Consider the following 23,766-nt stretch of genomic DNA (forward strand, 5'->3'; position numbering starts at 1 on the left):
CCCCCTTAAACCCCCTTCCTGCACTTTGAATGCAAATTTCGCGGTCATGCAACGCTGTACCCAAAAGACCCTTTTTTTTTTTTTTAACACAAATGGAGGTTTCTTTTGGTAGTATTTAATCACTGTTGGGTTTTTTATTTCATTTTTTGCTTAAAAAAAAAATAAAATAAGACAGAAAATTTGGAGAAAAAATGTTTTTCATAGTTTGTTATAAAATTTTGAAAACCTATAATTTTTCTCCTTCATTGTTGTGCACTGATAGGTGGCACTGATCGTCTGTTTACATCACGTGATCAGCTGTCATTGTCTGCCTGACAGCTGATCACGTGGTAAGGGTCCGGATTACTCCAATCCAGCTGAGTCTCATACTCTGTGATCAGAGCGCGCCCCACAGGGGACACACAGGCATCTCATGCACGGGAGGATGTCTATTGACGCCCTCATAGCAATTAAGGCCCATGCTGCAGCCATCGTTTGGCTATAACCTGCGTGGGAGGTGGTTAAGCACCCTTTTTGTTTGATTTTCAGGTGTAGAGAGGTGTGTGTTTCTCTAACACTTACATAGTTTTTTTTTTTTAACACTAACTACTTCTTTCATCCCAAGGCCCCTTTCACATGAGCATTCTGATCAGGTCCACATGTCCGTTTTTCAGGGCGACCTGATCAGAAGGTGCTTGGAGACTTTTGCCCGTTTTATACCTACCTCCAGGTCTGGAAAAAAAAAAAAAGGAAAAGGATTGCATTCTTTTCAGTTTTTGTGGAACGGGGGGTAGCCTGATGTAAATGAACAGCAGAATCTGTTTATATCCAGCTACTCATAGAGCTGACGGGTCTGCCCTGTCTGCTAAGAATAAACCAAGTAGGCATGGGGATGCAATCCGTGAGCAGATCCCCTGCTGATCAGAGCCTAAAACCAATTTTTGATTAAAGTATTACTTTTGTTAAGTTGATAAACAAACTGATTTGGCTTTGTTGGTTACAATTTTTTTTTCTGTAGAATCCCTGTGCTCATTGTGGCTTTTTTTTTAAGGGTGCATTCACACCTACGTATGCAGATTTCCTGCATGTGATCACTGCATAAGCGATTGAAAGTTTAGTGGCTTTGTTTAGATAAGGGAGCTGGCAACCTCCCATTGCTTTAATTTAGGGCTACCTCCCGCAGCTAATTGCAGGAACCCCTACTGGGGTTCTCGCTTATAATCACAGTGCGGGTTCATTCGCAGTTGTGAATATTCCCTAAATGTTTTTTTTTTTTTTTGTTTTGTTTTATCAATTGCTATATACAAGTACATTCATGTACTTGTTTCTTTATCTTAACTTTTTTTAAATTACTGTATTTTCATCTTCCCTACATTTTTTTTCCTTACATTGCATTGCCTAATTTACACTAAATTACCTCTTTCTATTTTTTTTAAGAGTAAAGAATAAACTTGTTGTCCTTTACTGTAGAATATCTTATGTCGTTTTTCTATATTCTATTCCATTTCTGCAGCATTGTTCTGAGAAATCTGTAATAAAGTAAATACAGTTTTTACAAATATCAGTTTTTATTATCTGACTTTAGTTTTAGGTATTTTATCACACAAACTTGACATAATTGAAACACTTTGCCATAACCAAATGTTTTAACATTTCTTTATTTTTTTTTTCCTCTTCTTCATTTTTGCAGTGAGGTTTTATAGTAAGCTAACAAACAATAATACAAATGCACTTATGGGGATCTTTGTAAAATTGTTACCTCTAAAGCTATTGTCTGTTTCCTACAGTTGGATTTCGTTTTATATAATATTGTTGATTGAAGTCATAGATTTCCAACAACAAGAAGTTCTCCTGTCAGTTGGAACCATGTGTCCCCAATTAACACAAAATATGCTTGAGCCCAGGTTCACACTGGGTAAGATATGGTACGATTTGAGATGCGATTTCACGTGTCAAATCGCATCTCAAATCGGCGGCATTTGCCGGAAATTGTCGGCAATGGCACCGTCCTAATCGGGACGCTGCACCGATTTCAAAAAGTAGTTCCTGTACTACTTTTTGCGATTTCGGGCCACGATTTACATTGAACCCTGCACAGATGTCTCCGAAATCGCGGCAAAGCCGTGGTAAAAATCGAAATTTTACCGCGATTTTGAATTCGCAGCAGTGTGAACCTAGCCTGAAGTGTTTTGTAAAGGCTCAAGATTTTTTACCATTATGCATGAAGGTGAAAAACCTGTGTGCAGCCCCCACTTCCCCCAATGTATGAGAGCCTCGGCATTCCCAGGTCTCCCTCCTCATTGGCTGAGACTGCAGTGGGATCCATTGGCTCCCGCTACTGTCATTTACAGCCAGTGAGCCAGTTGGGAGAGAGCAGGGCCCCGGCTGTGTGTGACTGGACACAGAGCACCATAGCAAGCTGCTTCTGTGGGGGTATGTGTAAAGAGGGAGGGGCCAGGGGCGCTGGTGGGGCACCCCAGAAGAGGAGAATTGGGGATGCTCTGTGCAAAACCTTTTGAACAGAACAGGCAAGTATAACATGTTTGCCCTATCACATATCTACTGATTTTTATAGGAACATTTTACATTTGACTACAATTCTTGTCATACTACTAACCTATAGATTAATAGATCAGATTCAACTACATTTCCTGAGTTCAGTGCCCAGTAATCATCATTGGGATGTCTAAGTATTTAGCTACAAAATTAAAGTATAATGGATAGAAGGAACGTACAATGTTTAGAAAATACCTCATCCTAAAGAGAAATGGAATGAACATTTTCTTTAGTAAAGTTGGTTCCACACGGGCGGTCTCTTTTAATGTGAATCCGCCTGCTCAGGAGAGGATCTCTCCGCTAATCTCTGAGCAGGTGGATGACAGGTCCATGTCTGCTCCACTACGCAGGGTGGACATTGCCCCAGCCCCGCTGTTCTTTGTGGCTGTCAGGATCTGATCGGATCTGATGTCGGCAGACACATGTCCAATGGCTCCGTAGAGAGCAATGGCCGGTCTGATCAAGTCTGCCTGAAAAGCTAACAGACGTACCTGGTCAGGCCTCCCATGTGAAACCAGCCTTGGTGAATTCTGCATCACTGAAATTAAGGCCTCTTGTACACATAATCGGGGGGGAAAAAAGCCACTTTTACAGGCGTTTGACTTTTTATTTTTTATTTTTATTTTTTCCAGCCTCAAAACGCCCCTGTGTTATCCCAGTGTGTTCATGCACATACACTCTTTTACAGGTGTATTAGACGAGGAGCATTCATTTCAATTGCCAGAATAAATTTAAAGGAACATTAAAGGCAAACATTTATATATATATTTTTTAAAATAACAAACATGTTATACTTCCCTCCCACTGCGCAGCTTGTTTTGCACAGAGTGTCCCCTAACCCTGTCTTCTGGGGTTGCTCGGCGGCTGTCTCGGCTCCTCCTCGCAAAAGCTTTTTACCTTCATGCGAGCGAGCTCGCATGGTGGAAAGCTTTTGCGAGCGCCCTCCCGTGATACAGCGACGGGCATAGCCGCCGACTGTATCACTCAGCCCCGCCCCCGGCGCGCCACATCATCCGCTGTGATTGACAGCAGCGCCAGCCAATGGCTGCGCTGCTATCAATCCGTCCAGCCTAGCCAATCAGGCTGGGAACCGAAGAGGATCACGTGGACGCACGTGGGACTTTCGAGGGGTCAGGTAAGTAAAACGGGGGTTCGGGGGGGGGGCGGCACCGTCAGATGTTTTTTCACCTTAATGCATAGAATGCATTAAGGTGAAAAAATATTTACCTTTACACCCCCTTTAATGTATTATACAAATAATAATTTAAGTCTTGGCCCACAGAAATGCATTTGCTAAGCATGGATGTAGGCACATTTTTTTTTTAACTGCTTTTTTCCGACCGGTACAGAAGGCGTTCAGAGGAGCTGGGCCAGCACCCTGTGTGCATGGGGCCTAAGGGGTATTTATCTTGAAAACATAAAAGATGTAATCGGATGGGGAAAGGTGAGGGAGGAGATGGGAATGAAGAGGAAGACCAAGAAGAAAGGCAGGGAAGGTAGTAAGAAGGAATTTCAGAAGAGGTGACTGTGGGGTTTTCCCTACACCCCAAAGACCAAATATTTCATCCAACCATCTGCCAGAATCTACAAAAGTGAAAATACTATTGCACCAAGCAAAGACATCCCTGTCACAAAAGCTATTGGACAAACAAAGATAAACCCCATGGGAGCATATTGGTCAGGCCTCAGAGGTGCCAAAAGAGGCTTGAAAAACGTCACAATTTGTTGTAACATACCTAGGCCCCCTATCTGCATCGACCGTTGTGATCGGAAGTTAGACTTTGCCTTTAACTACATGTCTTGATCAAATGCAGAACAATACATGAGATCTCTGTATACACTTTATTCATCAATTTCTAACATCGAGCAAATATGTGTAATGCAAACTTAACAATGATCTCTAAACATACTAAAGAGCCGCAGGAAATATTTGCCAACAAATTAAATCTTCATAAGGAAGCCTTCAAAGCTTTTCAGTCGTACAGGCGTCTCTCCTATCCTGAACTTGTTTACTCTAATCGCTCACCAAGCGCTAACCGGTAGATGAAATAAATAGTAAATGCCCCTGTAAAACAAACAAATGGCGGTATGAAAAGTAATATGTTGTTGTGAATGGAAATCTTCATATCCAACATAAGCCTTTAAAACCATTCGTAGATTTAATAAGAGTTATCTAGTGGCGGAATAATCTGTTTTATAAAATATTCATTCCTACAACGCTTTCTGGATGATATAATTTGGAACAACAAACCGTATGAAAAAAAAAAAAAAAAGAATTTATGCCAACTTTTAAAATTCAGGTCTAAGTGAATAATTTAATAATGTTATTTACTGCCTACTTAAAATACTGAATCGTGTTTTTAAATTCGCTTAAAGCGGAGGTCCACCTAAAAATAAAATAAAAGCCAGCAGCTACAAATACTGCAGCTGCTGACTTTTAATAAATGGACGCTTACCTGTCCAGGGTGCCCGCGATGTCAGCAGCCGAAGCCGAGCAATCGCTGCCCCCGCCACCATCCTCGGTGAGGGAATCAGGAAGTGAAGTGTTTTGGCTTCACTTCCCGGTTCCCTACCATTCATGCGCGAGTCGTGCTGCATGTCCTAACTGGACCCGATGTCTTCTGGAACCTGTGTGTTTCCCAGAAGACCGCAAGGGGGGGGGGGACAGGAAGGGGCATGACCCCCGTGGGAGTCTATGCCCGAAAGTGGGTGCAAATGCCTGTATTATACAGGTATCTGCACCCCTCCCCCCTGAAAGGTGCCAAATGTGACACTGGAGGGGGGGGTTCCGAAAAGAGGAGATTCCATTTCAGTGTGGATCTCCGCTTTAAAGAGCAACTCCGCTGATCAACTGAGCTATATTTGCCTCTCTTCCAGTCAAGTTACGAACTCCCAAGCCAGCGCATACATCTTCTTCTGATCTTCTGGATTCAGCATCTTGGCCTCTTTATTTTCTCCTCTGCACTAAACAAAAATTCCTTCTTTCTTGCAAATTTTTCCCTTGGCCAACGTTAAACTTTGAAGCAGTACTAAAGCTTCTTGTTTTTCTGTAATAATTAAATCTGACTAGGGCAGCTTAGCAGAGGACACTTTGGACTAGTTTACACTTACTTTAAAACAAGGCTTCAGACAGGCTTTGTTAAAGCTCTCTGAATGCCAGTTAAAGCCCCTGTCACTAAATAAAATGGTTTGCTTACAGTCCTGTTTACACCGTGCCTTTGCCTTGCTGCGGGTTCGCTTCAAAAATTATACCCCATGTCATTTTTCGTGGTGCTTCAAAGCGGTCATAGAAGTCTATAGCAAAGCTCGCTAGAAGTTTTTTGAGAGGCTTTACTTCTGCTTTTGCTTCGCTTTGTCTTTCAGAAATTGCAGGTATGAGATATTCTCTCACGCACACAGGGCTTCAAAAGAGCTTCATTGAAGCATCACCAAAGCTTCATCAAAGCACCACCGAAGCATCAAAAACACATCATAAAAGCATGTTGAAGCGGTAGGCGCTTTAATGTGTGTTGAAGCCGAAGCAAGTGTAAATGAGCCCTAAGTGTTTTCTTCTGAAAGGCTAGAAATCCTTAACATTTCTATTTAATTTCATACTGCAGCCCCCAGCCTGCTATGTGCCACGTCCTTGAAACTTTTAGACAGAGAACATGTCACATTTCCTATATTTCCAAGCGCCACTGCTCAGGCGCTCCAACTAGTCATCTTTGGCTTTAGCAGGCAGCCTGCTAACGTAGGCTTGTGGTTTCTCTAGCTGGAGTGTGCACACGAGGCAGGACAAGGTGGCTCCATAGCAATTTGCAAGATAAGAATTCCACCCATGAAGGGGAAACCCAGGACAATGGTTTTCAGACCTGCTGAATTAAAAGATAGCAAAGCAAGAGAGACAGAGTGGCAAACAAGATAAGTATCCATCTAGATTAGTTGGAATTGCTTATAAAATATTTCAGTTTTAGCACTAAGGGTTTGTAACCCTACATTATTTTCTGCCATCCCCTCTTAAGCTTCCATCCTGCGATGTGTCATTGTTTATTTGAAACTAAGCCTCGAAATACCTTTTTGTTAAGTATCTTCAGCATATTGAAATGCATTGAAAACATGCCAAAAAATGCACCCTTGTTGCATTTTTGAGGCATGTTTTTCTGTGGCCATTTTTATATATATATATATATATATATATATATATATATATATATATATATATATATATATATATATATATATATATATATATATATATATATATATATATATATATATATATATATATATATATATATATATATATATATATATATAAATAAATATAAATATAAATTAATCGTCTGATTAATTGATGAAGGCAAGTATATTGGTGCATCCCTAATATTATACACACGCAGTATACACAAATTTGTTAAGGGTAGTACTGTTGGCATGGTATAACTTGTATAGTCAAGGTTTTGAATTGGGGTCAAACATCTTGATTTGCTGCCAATTAACAGTGGAAGCAGTGTGTACATTGACTTGCACACTAACTTTACTAAGGTTGCACCTATGCCTTTCTTTTTTTTTTTTTTTTATCCGCAAGTACAAGGACTAATACTTTCAGTCAAGCACTCACCGATACCGATAACTGATACCAATTGGCGCAAACCGCACTGCGAAGAATTGCATGCAATATTCATGTGCTCCTAGAAGCTCCATCCAGTGGGCAGTGTAGAACTCACAACATTTTTGCATAGGGAGCGCTGTTCTAGTAAGTGGGTAGAGACAGATTAGACGTTTTAAAGCATCAATCATTTATTGGAAATTTGAACAGACTGATGACATTAGGTAAATCGATCACAAGCCCATGCAGGGTGATGGTAGTTAGGCACTGTGATTCGCGGGTTCCATAGTTGACTCTGCTATGCCTGGTGGAATGAACAGCTGTTTCTAACTCTGGAGTTCCTGGGGGTGGGCGGTGAGCCAAATGGATTCTGGATCAATGGACAGAGCCAGCAATGGTCGGTGCACCCAGAAATGACAGCTGTAATCAAGGGATCGTCACCACCGGTCGGGGGAAATTCCAGGAGCAGGTGGATGTACTCCACTATGGGCACAGTACTATGTGGGCAACCAACGAGGGTGCCCATCGATCCGGAAGTATCGGGAGCATTTGAGCGAGTACTGATACTAGCTCAAATGCCTGGTATCGGCACCAATACCACTATCGGTATTGGTGCATCCCTAATATTTACATATAGATAATTTAGATGGCGATTAACTTATCTAAAGGCGTTTTAACTAACACTCCTCTTTTAGGTAGCGTGTTGGGTTCATACGCTGTTTTTAGCACATGCACAGTTTCAATTGTTTGATTACAGACCAAAAAAAAGGTGGGTTATCAACAATGAGGCCAGAATGTGTGTTTTAACCTCTGTGGGGCAATCTCTTCACTTCTGTTCAATGTACTGGTGCCCCCTGGGACCAGAAGTGAGTTCAAATCTCTCCAGTGGGGACACAGCAATATCAACCTGGTAGACTGGTAGAAGATGTAAATTGGCCACACACAATCCAAAATTAAAAATGTATGTATATGTGTGTGTGTGTGTGTGTGTGTGTATGTATTTTTTTTATATATATATATATATATATATATATATATATATATACACATACACATACACATACACATACACATACACATACACATACACATATACACACACACACACACACCGTCGTGTGTGTATATATATTTTTTAAGTTATCTGAGTCTCAAAACCATCTGCTAACTGAATTCAGTAAAGCAGTGTTTTTCAACCTTTTTCTAATCAAGGTACTCTTTAAAATAATGCACCTCATTCTAAAATGTTAAAAAATATAAAAACTACTAGTTTTAGGTAATGTGGCCACATCCACACATGTGGGCCAGCCACCATTGAAGGTGATTTATTCTTCCAAAGGAAATACATCTTTGCACACTGGTATTAAATAGGATTACAATGTTTCTCTCTCTCTCTAAGGCCCCTTTCACATTGAGGCGTTTTTCATGCAGTACAGCGCTAAAAATAGCGCTGCTATACCGCATGAAAAAATCATGCCCTGCAGGCTTCAATGTGAAAGCCCGAAGGCTTTCACACTGAAGCGGTGCGGTAGCAGGAGCGCTCCAAAAGTCCTGCTAGCCGCATCTTTGAAGCGGTATAGGAGCGGTGTGTTAACCGCTCCTATACCACGCCTTCCCATTGAAATCAATGGGAAACCGCGGTAATACCGCCTGCAGCGCGGGCGGTATTTACCCTTTTTCGGCCGCTAGCGGGGGTTAAAACCTCACCGCTGGCGCCCGAATATCGCAGTAAATACGACAGTATAGCGGCTATACCGTCACCGTGGCTCCACCGCCCAATGTGAAAGAAGCCTAACACTGCTAATGTGACCCCAGGGGTGATAAAGGAGGACAGGATAGTGGCAAACAAGGATGCTGTGCATGCGCCTAATGTTTTCCTTTTCAATCGATGAGGTCATTTATTGTTAGAAGACCGGGGGCAGGAAGGTTGTAATGGTGCACAATGAAAACCTATGACTTTGTGTAACTTAAAAGCAGGGATCCATCTGCTGGCTTGTATAAACATTTTGGGCAATTTTAAGGCATTTTGCCAAGGCTTTCCTGAAGGCACCCTGGTTGAAAAAGGCTGCAGTGCAGGTTTAAATTTGTTTAGTGGCTTTAAAGGATCACTACAGATAAATATATATATTTATATATAATATAATATAATATTTTTTTTTAAATAACAAACATGTTATACTTAACTCCTGTGCACCTTGTTTTGCACAGAGTGGCCCCGAACCTGGTCTTCTGGGTCCCTCGGCGGCTGTCTCGGCTCCTCCCTGCAAGGACTCAACGCGAGCTTGCATGGTGTTGAGTTATTGCGGCCACGCTCCCGTGATACAGCGGCGGCCCGCCCCCCCAGCGTGCCGCGTCATTGGATGTGATTGACAGCAGCGCAAGCCAATGGCTGCGCTGCTTTCAATCAACCAATCAATGAGCCTGGAAGACAGCTCAGAAGCCTGCGCGCAGGACTTTCGAAGGGTCAGCTAAGTAAAGGGCGGCTCGGAAGGGGGGCCGCTAATCAGCAGATGTTTGTTCACCTTAATACATAGAATGCATTAAGGTGAAAACTTTTACCTTTACAACCCCTTTAATGCAAAGATAAGCACCAGAAAATTCATCTAGAATCTGCAGTTCTACCACAAAGCCAAGCCGGTTTCTGCAAGGGCTTCTTGGAAATGTAGAATACGATCAGCTGGACAGAGTTTGACTTGGGCATGTTTGGATTGTTACATGGTTATCATTTGCATTTTACAGATTGTTTTTTGCTTATTGCCTAAAGTTGCTTTTCAAGGCAGAAATTAATACTTGGTCAGGCCACTGGCACATGCTTTATCATCATAATTACAGCTTGTAAAAAGGAACATTTATTTTTCATGTATCACAGGCACAAAGGGAAGATACGACACAGCTGCTTTGTATTGCATAATCCTCTCAAGTGTATTTCATCCATTGAAAACTTGAAGTGGGAGCTACACCGAGACACGTCAGCATCCTGGTAGGTAAGGTTTGTTTGTCTGATATGTCCGTGTTTTTTGTTTTTAATTTTTTTGGGGGTTTGTGGGGCGATTTTATATATACCGGTACTTCAAGTCTCGGTATTGTTTCTGTGAATATCATAAAATACTTTTTGTGTTTTTTATTTTACGAAGACAGTAAGTCGCATTGCAAATTGTCTCGAACACTTGCATGCGTGTACCCCAGCAGGGAAGGGTCCTGCGATTAGTTGCAAGCAATGGGGGTTGCCAGATCCTGCAGTAAATTCAGCGATCACCTGTAAATGATCAGCCCCTGGATGCAGACAGTCTGCCTCCCTATGCTGGGTAATTGTATCAGGGTGGATTTCATTGAAATCAAGTTGATTTAAATTACTAGTAAAAAGGCTTGATTTAAACCAACTCTATTTAAATCATAATTTTTAAAGAGCAACTGTCATCTCTGTCCAACAGTGGCTCCTCCTTTGACCCGCTGTTGAATCCTTTTATTTATTTATTTATTTATTTATTTATTTTTTTCTTCTGGGGTGTAACTTTTTTTCTTTTTTTTTATCATTTGATTTATATCCACCCTGAATTGTATTCGGACAACACTAACAACTTCTGTCAAACGGGGGTGGCCACACAGTGAACTTTAAAATTTAAGCTATACTATCTACTAGCCCTAACCAGTTTCTTGCCAACCTGCCTAATGCCCTTTAATCTCCTGAAAGTACCCATAGCATACTTGCCAGGAAGCAGTTCTAGACTTTGTGGCTATCGGTGTCGGGGCAAAATCTGACTTTGGGGATGTTTTTTTCCCCAGGAATTGAGCACAAAGGATGCATGATGATGCTGGGAAAATTTTGTATGGGGGTAGTTTTGGAAGACTTACTGGAGAAATAAGAGGACTTTAAATTAAATTGGGGAGTTGCATTTGTGTGTATGTGTCTTTTAGATGAATAAAAAAGGCTGTATTACTGCCATCTGGAAATGTCACATTTTTGTCCGTTAGATTGACTTGGTGCAGAAAATAGGAACTGAAAGCTGCTGCGTGTTGCATGTCTGCACTTGATACTCACCAGCAGCATTTAGTTTTCCCAATATTACTGTTAAAATGGTTTATTTTCCTTTTTTAAATTGTATTTTTTTAATATGAAATAATAATTTTCTCTGACTCTCATGCCTCGTACACACGAATCGAGGGGAAAACCGAGAACCTGCTCTGTTGCTTTTCCCATGTACACACGGACGGTTTTTCTTAACAGGAAAACTGCCATGGCAGCTTTGGTCGGGAAAACCAGCTGTGTGTATGCTCCGCTGCAGAGTTTCCCATAGGAAAACTGCTGAGAATCACGGCGGGAAAAAAAGAGAACAAGTTTTGTCGGGAAAACTGCTATGGAGCATACACACGGCCGATTTTCCTGACCAAAAGCTAACATGGCAGTTTTCCCGTCGGATAAAACTATAGTGTGTATGAGGCATCAGTTTAAAACATTGTAAATCTTAAAGTGTTCTCTTATAATGTTATGACTCAAAATTCACATTTCAACATTTACTCAGATTTGAATTAGAAAAATGTGTGAATCTTGAGTGATTATTTTTTTTTTTTTAAAAGACCTTTTACACTGGAGGCGTTTTTCAGACGCTTTAGCGTTTAAAAATAATTCCTGATTAAAGCCTCATCTGCAATCCCAGTGTGAAAGCCAGCAAAAAATAGCCGCGCTTTACTGCCGACGCCCAGTTGCTACCAGTGTGAAAGGACTCTAAAGTGTGTTTTTTTTTTTTGGGACATATAAATTTGCTCTGTTTTGGTTTGATCATCGTCATATTACACATTTTCTCCCAGAAACCTATCCTTAAAGGAAAAAGTGATAATGCTATTTCTAAAATGTGCGGAAAACAAATGTCAGTGGTAACCTACAAGAACTATAACTTGATAAAAAAAAATATTAAAAAAAGCCACTTAAAGTGGATGTAAACCCACTCTCATCCTTTCTAAACTACTGCCATAGTGCTGATCTATAAGGATATAGATGCCTCCTGCATGTATCCTTACCTGTCAAATGTCTCCCCTCTGTCTGTTTTAAGAACTGAAAAACTACAGATTCTGTGGGTGGGTCTGTTGTCTGGAGCTCGGTGGGTGGAGCCGTGATGTCAGACTCCCCGCCCACCTCTACACTCCCCTTGTCGACATGCATTTTCTCCTGTTTATTCCTTACTCTAAATTCTGCTATGATCACTAACATCCAGTCAAAATCCAGAAAAGTAACCACATGACTTCAGAAAGTAGTGGGGGTGGGAATTTAAAAATAATGCCTGTGTCAGGCTAGTGCATGAGATATGTAAATAACCTGTCACTCAAAGCATGGGGGAGGATTTGACAAAGTTTTTCTGTTTGTCAAGATTTATCTCACTGAACAATAAGAGGATTGCTCAGAGCTGGATTAACTCTGTGTGGCAAGACTGGGCACAGATGATAGGAAATCTTATACTCTAAATTGTGCCAGCAACAAAAAAAAAAAAAAAATGTGGGTTTACGAGTTTAAGATATTAAAGCAGTATTAAACCCCAAAGCAAACTTTTATTATATTGCAACTTACCAATTCTTAGATGTGAAGGCGGCACTCATTCTCTTTCTTTAGGTTTTCTTTTACTTTCATCTCTTGGTCGAGCCAGTAAGGCTGGGTTCACACTACGATTTTCCTGTCCGTCAGCCGCATACGATTTCAGTATGCGGCTGACGGGAAAACGCATACATAGACAATGCATTGCAAATCGTATGCACTCAGATGCATCTGGGTGCGTACGATTTGCTGGCAAAACGTTTAACAGTACGCAAAACCGGCGAAACATCTTTCACATTCTACCAAAAAATTGGACTAACTTTACTTTTTTTTTTTATTCATTGAAGTCTATTTTCCCCCAAAAAATTGTGCTTGAAAGACAGATGCGCGCATACATTGTGACATCAAAATATTGCAACAACCGCTTTTTTATTCTCCTAGGGTCTTTGCTAAAAAATTATATATATGTTTGAGGGTTCTACATAATTTTCTAGCAAAAAATACTGATTTTTAACTTGTAAGCAACAAGTGTCAGAAAAAGGTTTAGTCTTTAGTTCAGGGGTGCCAAACCAGTGTCCGGGGGGCCACATGTGGCCTGTGGAGCCCTCTGATGTGGCCCGTGACCTCCTATCCGTCATCCTGGAGCATCAGTGTTGTGAATGAAGCCCGCGACCATTTACAAGTCTCTTGCGTGGTCCTCGCTCTTCAAAAGGTTGGGCATCCCTGCTTTAGGTGAATAAACTGATCTTGTTTGAGTGAGCAGAGAACGGCACTGCACTTACATCAGGCATGTCCAAAGTCTTGCCCGCGGACCAATCACGGCCCACGTTCCGGTTTAATACGACTTCCTGGTAATTTGGATATATACCGTATTTATCAGCGGTACCTTGGAAGGGTATAGGGAGGGGGCGGGACGAGTTCCGTCAGATTACATACAGGAGATTCTCCTGTTTACTTGGCAGCATCGTAATGGGAAGTGCCGTCTCCTGGGCTGCCATTGGATGGCGGTTCTGTCTATCATAGGAGGCGGGATTTTGTATTAAAGAGGCCACCGAGTAAACAGGAAATTCTCCTGTATGTAATCTGTCGGTGCTCATCCCGCCCCCCTACCTGTCCCAGCAGAGGCTGCAGATCAGATGGGCATTGATCAGGCTGCATTCATGGCACATGTGAGGCTGCATTCATGGCATGTGAGGTATGAAAAAATATAATGTTATAGAAAGACCAATGACGGAGTGATCACTTGTAAACAAACCAGAGCATGTCCGGTTTTGCTCCTCTCCTATCCTCACGCCGATCGGTACAGCTTGTGAGGAGAGAGCCGGTTGCAGTAGCGCTGTGGGCTGGATCTGAAGTACCCACAGCTCTGATCTGTTCCCATCCCTGGCTCATCAATCCTCATTCATGCTCTAGTCCATTAAGTCTATTCTCCCTTCAAAGTATTATAAACCCCATTGGGTTGTTAAAGACAGTGATTCTCAATCCTGTCCTCAAGTACCCCCAGCAGGCCATGTTTGCAGGTTTTCCTTTTATCTTCCACAGGTGCTTTAAATCAGTCATTGGCTTGGTATTTTGGATAGCTATTTTATCTAAGGCCCCGTACACACGTCCGAGGAACTCGACGTGCCAAACACATCGAGTTCCTCGTCGAGTTCTGTGTTGAAGCCGCCGAGGATCTCGGCGGGCCAACTTTCCTCATTGAACAACGAGGAACATGTTCTCTATTTGGCCAGACGAGTTCCTCGTCGGCTTCCTCGATGAAAAGTGTACACACGACCGAGTTTCTCGGCAGAATCCAGCTCCGATCGAGTTTCTGGCTGAATTCTGCCGAGAAACTCGGTCATGTGTACGGGGCCTAAGAGAAATTCCCAAAGCCTGGCCTGTTGGGGGTACTTGAGGACAGGGATGAGAACCACCGGTTTATGAGATGTGCTTTGGTGAAACGGAGAGTTTGAAACCAGCAGATTTGGTAAATCATAAAGCAAGTGGTGGAGCCCTTCCTCAAATACCCAAAATAGGGGTGCACTTAAAGCTAAAAATATGAAAAGTAGAAAAGAGGATTCATTACAATTTGCCTGAACTGGGGCTCGAAAGACAACAAGTGCTCACGAAGATGTAACAGTCACAGCGTTGGTGCGTTCCAGTGACACCGGAGCAGTTGCAGGAGGAGAAAGAGAATCGGTTCCTGTATATGCTATCTGTCATTTGTTTCCAAGTGTAAAACAAAATGTGACGGGGAGGCTGCCATTGCAACCTCTGATGGCAAACTGTAAATGTAGTTTTTACTGTCCTGAGCCCCATATAAGGCTGCTTTCACACTGATGCTCTGCTGTTTACCCGCACTGTGGATGTAGCACAGTGACCTGCAAATTAGCTGTGCTTTGCCATATTATATCTTGCAAATGTGGGGCACTTTTTAAAAGCACACCAAACTCCTGCATTCAGTTTGAATTTGAGGGCCACAGGATGAGCACCCCCTGAATACATACCATGCCACTATATATATATTTTTTTGCAGCATGTTTTTTTTTTTCACATGATCTTTCCCTGTTCTTTGGTATCTGCAGGGAAAGATCTTTGGGAGGAACTTCTATTACTCTGCTAAAGTTTGCTCTCTACAGTGTGGGTCTGTCTGGCCAACCCCGATTGTTGCTGTGCCAGTCACATGACTAAAAAAAAAAAAGTTTCAGAAGATCCGAAACGGTTTGATCAGATGCTTGTTCAAGCCGGTAACAGTATATTTACATTGGACAAAAACCGTAAGTGCCGGAATCCTTGTCGGTTTCGGGTGTCACACAGTGGGAGGAACAACATAATTCCTTTCAGTGTGTCCCAGGAACTGGGTGCCACTGTTCGCTTCCTTACCAGGCCTTCCGGTCACACTGGAGAGCAGCCCGCTAAATGCAGTAGGAAGGATGAGGCCCTCCTCTGCTGTCTGTAAAAGTAATCCAATGACTTCTTAGCCACTAGGATTACTTAAACCAGTGATCTTCAAACCTATGGCCCTCCAGCTGTTGCAAAACTACACATCTCATGAGGCATTGTAAAACTCTGACATTCACAAACATGACTAGACATGGTTGGAATCGTAGTTCATGAACAACTGGAGGGCCATAGTTTGATGACTTCTGACTTCTACAATAAAGGAAATCGCCGGCCCTAAAAAATATCTTGATCATTGCTGCAGAGATGACTAAGATATCGCCCCTGCAATCCAGTGATGGACTGGTACGTCGCTGGTCTGCAAGTGGTTAAACTTAATGCTAGTCAAATACTTATTCAGTGAAGGACATCAACTATGACATGTGACGGCCCTCTCTAACACTTGTGTTTGGAACGCTACAGAGGTCAATGAGGGCTTGTTTAACCACTACCCGACGGCCGTACGACTTTATACGGCCTCAGGGTGGTTCTAATTCTCTAACTGGCCGTGTTTCTACGGCCTTCGCGCGCAGTCAGCAGCGCGGGCGCGCGCGTGTTTGCCGCATCGCTGAGATGCTGATGCGAGTGCTTGGCGGCCGTGATGTCCGCCAGACACTCGGGATCGGCGGCTACAGGGACAAGACCTGGAGCTCTGTGTGTAAACGCAGAGATCCACGTCCTGTCAGGGGAGAGAGGAGACCGATCTGTGTCCCTTGTACATAGGGACACAGATCGGTCACCTCCCCCAGTCACCCCCCTCCCCCCACAGTTAGAACACAATACAGGTACACATTTAACCCCTTCCACACCCCCTAGTGTTAACCCCTTCAATGCCAGTCACATTTATACAGTAATTAGTGCATATTTATAGCACTGATCGCTGTATAAATGTGAATGGCGCCAAAAATGTGTCAAAAGTGTCCGATGTCTCCGCCATAATGTCGCAGTCACGAAAAAAATGCTGATCGCCGCCATTAGTAGTAAAAAAAAATAATAAAAAATAATAATAATTCTGTCCCCTATTTTGTAAGCTCAATAACTTTTGCGCAAACCAGACGCTTCTTGCGATTTTTTTTTTTTATTTATTTTTTTTACCAAAAATATGTAGAATACTTAAAGCCTAGACTGAGACATTTTTTTTTTTTTTTTTAATTGGGCTATTTATTACAGCAACAAGTAAAAAATATTGTTTTTTTTTTCAAAATTGTCGCTCTATTTTTGTTTATAGCGCAAAAAATAAAAACCGCAGAGGCGATCAAATACCACAAAAGAAAGCTCTATTTGTGGGGAAAAAAGGACGTCAATTTTGTTTGGGAGCCACGTCGCACGACCGCACAATTGTCAGTTAAAGTGACGCAGTGCCACAAGCTGAAATTTCACCTGGTCAGGAAGGGGTATATGTGCCCAGTAAGGAAGTGGTTAAAAGTTCATCAACTACTTACTAAAAATATGTAAAATGCTGGAATGCCAATCTCCTAGCCACAGGATGACTCTCAAACGTGGGCCGGCTGAATGAACCCTTGGCTGGGTGTAATTTAAATGGTCCTTATTCTTGCCTCAAAGTCAATAAGCACTCAACAGGTGGTTGAACTGTGGTTTTTACTGCCCCCTGGCTGCCTACTTAAAAACTACCATACAGCCAAAGCTTCAATGATTTGTGCTGCAATTTTTTTTAACACAGCTTGCCTCCCTGAACCCCTAATAGTGCTGCCTAACCACTCTCTGAAATGCCACCCATCGCAGATTGCTTTTCAGTGTAAACTTGGCCTAAGAGTGTAAGTATCCCAAAATGATTTGTTGGTTTCATAAGGGGGAAAAGAAGCAGATTTATCTGTTTGTTTAAAGGGAAGATTGTAAAGTCCCCCCACTTCAAAACAAGTTCCATAGCGGGTTGTTGCCAGGGCTATAGTGGTAGTCTTGGATGAATCAACAGACCTGTCAAAATGATCTTGGACTTCAGTATGGCAGTCGCCCACATAAATGGTGGCAGACAATACTCTCCAATAGAAACATTTGAGTGGGAGTGAATATAACTGCGCATAAGGAAAATCTAATTGTGGCCACTGATCATATAGGACTTATTAAATTCGAATGCTGCTACTGAAGAAATTATATTTATATATTACAATTCTGTCTGCCGTCCCTTTGTCATGTGTGCACATTAATAGCAGCCATTTGAGTTTTTTTTTCTTAATCGTCACTTGCTTTTCTGCTCCCAGGTAGAAATCTATGCTATAAACTGCTAAACAGAGGCCCCTTCCTGGCTGCAGAAAAGCTGGCTTCCACCACGCTCATCCTTCATGTCTCCCAGCAAGTAGCACAATCCCAGTAAGGGAACAGGCTGTGTCGCTTAGGTGAGCAAACAAGGGGTGCAGTCAAGTGTACTTCTGATAAGATATGGAGAACAGCAAAAGTTCAAACTAAGACACAAAAAAGCTTGACATTTTAACAGTGCAAGGGCATTCGTTTTGGTGAAACTGGATATTGAAATCAAAAACACATTCATTCTTAATCTTACAGTACAGGACTAAGGCCTTGTACACACGATAGGATAGCCAGAGGACAATGGTCTGAAGGACCGTTGTCTTAGGTTAACCTATGAGGCTGACTGATGGTCCGTCGTGCGTACACACCATCAGTTAAAAAAAACGATCGCGTCAGAACGCGGTGATGTAAAACACAACGACGTGCTGAAAAAACGAAGTTCAATGCTTCCAAGCATGCGTCGACTTGATTCTGAGCATGCGCGGGTTTTTAACCGATGCTTTTGCATACTAACGATCGGAGAACTTGCTTTAAAATTTAACCTAAGGTTAAATAACCTATGGGGCCTACACACGATCAGTTACGACTGATGAAAACGGTCCTTCAGACCGTTGTCCTCTGGCTATCCTATCGTGTGTAGGAGGCCTTAGGCTTCCATTAAAAAAATACCATGGGTTACATGCTGCCAATTTCAGTTGAGGTTACTGGCATAGAAAGTTATTAGGACAGACAATATAACCCCTCCCAATTTTATATCTATCTATCTATCTATCTATCTATCTATCTATCTATCTATCTATCTATCTATCTATCTATCTATCTATCTATCTATCACATTTTTTTTTTTAACAATAGAGCCACTCTAAACTGTCTTCATAAGATGTCCTTTCTCCACCTAGTTGCATCCACAGCCACTGTGGCTCATTCTTGGTTCTTCTGGATTGGTAACTCAAAAGCCTTCCATGGGTCTGATTTTTTTTTTTTTTGGACAAATTCCTTTTAGTCTCTGAACTGGCCCATATGCTTGTCTACCAAGGGCAGGACATTACTGACCCAATGGCTGGCGATGGACTGGAGTTGGGAAAAGTATTTTCTCACAGTAACCTAGACCACTTTGACAATGGATGCCAGTCTGTTGGGCTGGGAATGAAGTCCTAGAGACATAAAGGGTGCAAAAAACATGTTCATTGAGGGATTCCAGGCTTTCCATCACATCCCCAAGCTACAGGTCATTTGCTTTTCCATGCTGTGGTGGACCAACTAGTTTCAGGTACCATCGATGAGGGTTTCTTGGATGATGCACAACCATGGCTTAGTTTAGTCAGGGTGGCATTAGAAGCCATGTGGTCCTTTGAGAAGCACACCAAATGGCTAGCACACTCCCCAACCCATCTCAAGGACCAGTTTGCCATCCTGCTTTATCGTCACTGGTTTTGATGACTTGGCTGTTGAATCCCACGTCCGACTCTGAAATACTAACTTTAAGCAGAATAGGATTAACAATCTCTCGCTAAGTTTATCTTTGCACTTGGAATGCTTACTTTGCCTGGTGTAAGGCAAAATTTTCACCCTAGATAGGACAACAAACTACCCATGAGTTACTTTCTCCAGCCTGGACTGGATCAGGACTTGGCCCTAATCACCCTGAAGGGTAATTTTTGTATTTTTTTTTTTTTTTGGCCTAGGTTATTCTTTCAGAGACCCCTAGCTGCTCTTTTTTTTGTAAAGGCTTTTATTCTAGGAGTGGCTCACATAGAAATCCTTCTTTCAATCTTACTCTGGAGGTTCAGGATAGGAGTCGGCATTGCACATCTTGCCTTGGGAATCTTTGCCAACTTCCTTGCAAAACTCCAAATCTGTCCGATTTCTAGGACATCTCCTGTGCATAGTTCTTCAGGTCATCATACAGATTTTCAATTGGATTCAGTTCTGTGCTCTGTTTGGGCCATTCCAAAACTTTTATATTCTCCTGGTGAAGCCATTCTTCTGTTAATTTGGCAGTATACTTTGGGTCTTTGTCATGCTGAAAGGTGAAATTCTTCTTCAACTTCAGATTTTTGTTTTTAGCAGAGACCTGAAGATTTTGTGCTGATCTTTTGAACTGTCCATAAGTCCCTCCAACATGAAAACGTCCCCAAAGCGCAATACTACCACCACCATTTTTCACTGTGGGTTTGGTGTTTTTTTGGGGTGATACGCAGTGTTATTGCTCTAAACATGCTTTTTGGTTTTTCTAGCCAAAAGTTCATTCTTGGTTTCATCAGACCATAACACATTTTTCCCAGGACCACACACCAATATAATCCCAAAACAGATGAACATAAAATGGCTTTAGCTGCCTCTCCACCCGTCAGGAATGACCCTCCAACATGTTTCAGCTATACAGGGCTTAACTACTTACAGACCACTTGCCCGCAATGTACTGCGAATGGGCGGCCTGTACAGTGACGTACTGGTATGTCTCTGCCTGTTTCCGGGTTTAGGGCACGTTTATGTGTGTCCCCCTGCTGATACCTGCTGTAAATTTACACAGGCTGGGACCTACTGATCAGCTGTGTCCAATCACAGTCCAGAGCCCTGTGTTGGCAATCATAACAGGGCTCTGTACAGAGGGAACAATTTCTCTGTTTCTTATCCCTGCAAATCCCGGATAACAAAGATTGTTCGTAAAAAGCAGCACACATTAACACATTTTTAGGCACACAATTAACACATTGATTGCCCCAAGTGTTAACCCCATGCAAGCCAGTGTCATTAGTATGGTGACAATGTATAGTAGTATTATTGTGTTGGTGATGTCCGTTCCCACCCACTGTAAGTTTCTGTCAGATTTCCCGCTGCACTATCGCAGTCTCATTGTATGTCACTGAAATTCCTGTATATATTCCAAAGTTTGTAGACGCTATTACTTTCACACAAACCAACAAATATACGCTATTGGGATTTTTTTTTTACCAAAGACATGTAGCAGAATACATTTTGGTCTAAATTTGGTCCGATTTTAATGGATATGATTTATAGCAAAAAGTAAAAAAAAATTGGCTTTTAATAAAAATAAAAACCCAGTGGTGATCAATCACCACCAAAAGAAAGCTCTATTTTAAAAAAATAAATAAAAAAAAATTTGTTTGGATACAGTGCTGCATGACTGCGCAGTTACCAGTTAAAGTAGCGCAGTAATAAATAGCAAAAAATGGCCTGGTCATGAAGAGGATAAAAACCTTAGGGCCCTTTCACACGGGGCGGATCAGTAATGATCCGCCTCCATGTGTCCGTAAAGCTCAGCTGGGATCCTCCGTAAAATCCCAGCTGAGCCGTCGGCTGACAGGGCGGTCCCCGCACACTGTGCAGGGACCGCCCTGTCTTTCCTCCGCTCTCCCCTATAGGGGATCGGATGAACACGGACCGTATGTTAGGTTGTGGAACCTGTTTTTCCTTGCTTTAGACCATTGTCATTGTTTTCTTTGCTGCTCACTGTTCAATTGTATTGCTTAGCAACCTCCCATCTTCTTGATAGCAGTTTGTGTCCTGTATTGTATAATCATAAAATAAGGATTATTTTTTTTTTACTTAAATGTAAAATCCTGTACAGAGGACCTTTTTTCCTCTGTCCTGATAATCTGAGGATTGCTGGAAGTGAGAGGTGTTGCAGTATATCGGCTGTTCTGACACATGGTAGCCTCACTCAAGGGTGGCTGCATATTACCTATGGCCTTTATTAACATAAGCCTGTGTCTGTGTACTGCACTGTACAGGCAAGCCAAAAATCTCCCCCCATCTTTGGAACCAGGTGTTGCCTCTGATTTAAGCAGCATTGCAATTTAACCTCCTTCAATATCCATGTTTTATGGGACCCGTCTTAACTGGTCCGACACATGTCGGTCCGACTTTGAAAATGCTCCCTGTACTACTTTGGTCCGACTTTGATCCTACTTCAGCCCATTGAATATCATTGACGTCAGATCAAATTCGAAACGCCTTTCTTGCATGCTCCGACTACAGCATGCAACTTGTGCTCTGATGATCTTGAGGGGGAACTCTACGCTAAATTTTAAATAAAAAAACGGCATTCGTTCCCCCTCCAAGAGCATACCAGACCCTGATCCGCACATGCAGCCCGGCCAGTCAGGAAAGGTAGTGGGGACGAGCGAGCGCCTCCCCCTGAACCGCACCAGACCGCATGCCCTCAACATAGGGGGTGGGTGCTTTGGGGCAGGGGGCGCCCTGCGGCTCGTGACAGCGCGAGAAGCAGGAGCTGTGTGTGTTAACACACAGCTCCCGATTCTTTCAGGGGGAGACATGACTGATCATCTGTTAATAAAATGTATGAACAGCGATCTGTCATTTCCCCTAGTCGGTCCCACCCCCCTTCAGTTAGAACACAATGAGGGAACGTTTTTAACCCCTTGATCGCCCCCTAGTGTTAACCCCTTCCCTGCCAGTGACATTTTTACAGTAATCAATGAATTTTTATAGCACTAATCGTTATAAAAATGACAATGGTCCCAAAAATGTGTCTGATGGGTCCGCCATAAGGTCGCAGTACCGATAAAAATCTCAGATCGCCGACATTACTAGTAAAAAAAAAATATTAATAAAAATGCCATAAAACTATCCCCTATTTTTAAACGCTTTTTGCGATTTATTTTTTATTTATTTTTTTACGAAAAATATGTAGAAGAATACGTATTGGCCTAAACTGTGGATATATATATATATATATATATATATATATATATATATATATATATATATATATAATGTGTGTATATATATATTTTTGGGGGATATTTATTATAGCAAAAAGTAAAAAAAAAATTTTTTTTTTTCAAAATTGTCGCTCTATTCTTGTTTATAGCGCAAAAAATAAAAACTGCAGAGGTGTTCATATACCACCAAAGAAAAGCTCTATTTTTGGGGAAAAAAAGGACCGCGCAATTGTCAGTTAAAGCGACGCAGTGCCGAATCGCAAAAAGTGGGACAGTGATTGACCAGCAAAATTGTCCGGGGCTGAAGTGGCTAATAAGGGGGGCCCCCAGATCCTGGCCTCCCACCGTATGTGATTAATGGGGTACCCCTACCCATTTACCTGGGGGGAAAAAAGTGTCAAACAAAAAAACACACTACACAGGTTTTTAAAGTAATTTAGGCAGCTCCGGGGTTCTTCTTCCGACGTCGGGTCTTCTGCCGACTTCTCCTCTCTCTCTTCTCCTGGGCTCCTCCGCCATCTTCTGAACCCCGCCTCAGAGTCTTGTAATCTGAACAATTTTCTGCAGGATATTTTATGAGCATTACATACAAAAGGTCTTTTGTTCGTTTCTTTATTTTGCCTCAAAACGCAGCTACTATGATTCTAGCAAAAGTGTGCCCATTGTTTCTGGAGTTGTATATGGCATTTTCTACACCATCCCACACTGTAAATTTGTCATGGCCCGAACGGCTGCTGTGGCAAATTAAGCATATCTGTGTGAAAATAAGGAACTTCAGCTAAAGCCTAACTATTCATATACATTTTCCTCCTTCTCCTAGCACCTTTGCTGACTAACATGTGTAGAAAAGATGTATATACTTATTTGAAAAACGGAGTGTGACCTGACTTGTCCAATATGGCAAGCCTCTCAATCCATAATTACATGTAATGTAGAAAAAAATGTGGTCATGGGACTTTAAATGAGGTGTGTCACAAATGAAAACAGAACAATGTAAATAACATAAGGTACACGAGCAAAAATATTTTAGTTGAAACATTTCATTATCTCAAGGTACACAATACAATTGGTATAGAAATAGAGCCCAAGAAGGCCATGCTGAGCTGACAAATAAAAAAATAATAAATAAATAAAACTTGATTAATAAAGATAAGTACATGATGATGTTTGCCCACACCCAGGTACATAATGAGTGTTCCTTATGGCGATCAAGAGGTTAAAGG

General features: G+C 41.9%; 1 protein-coding gene across 5 annotated transcripts in view; it reads left to right on the top strand.

The window, feature by feature from the left end:
- Window positions 1-23,766, top strand: part of FUT8 (fucosyltransferase 8) — a 269,165-nt gene that overhangs the window by 73,839 nt on the left and 171,560 nt on the right. For 3 of the 5 annotated variants that reach the window (XM_040333742.1, XM_040333740.1, XM_040333743.1), the window contains exon 2: window positions 9,993-10,103. The exons of 1 other annotated variant lie outside the window; for it this stretch is intronic. The gene's annotated coding sequence lies outside the window, so the exon portion shown is untranslated. Of the gene's footprint in view, window positions 1-9,992; window positions 10,108-23,766 lie in introns of all 5 variants that reach the window. One more of the 5 variants, XM_040333741.1, reaches the window with a different exon arrangement.

This window comes from Rana temporaria, chromosome 13 (genome assembly GCF_905171775.1).
Source record: "Rana temporaria chromosome 13, aRanTem1.1, whole genome shotgun sequence".
Lineage (NCBI taxonomy): Eukaryota > Metazoa > Chordata > Amphibia > Anura > Ranidae > Rana > Rana temporaria.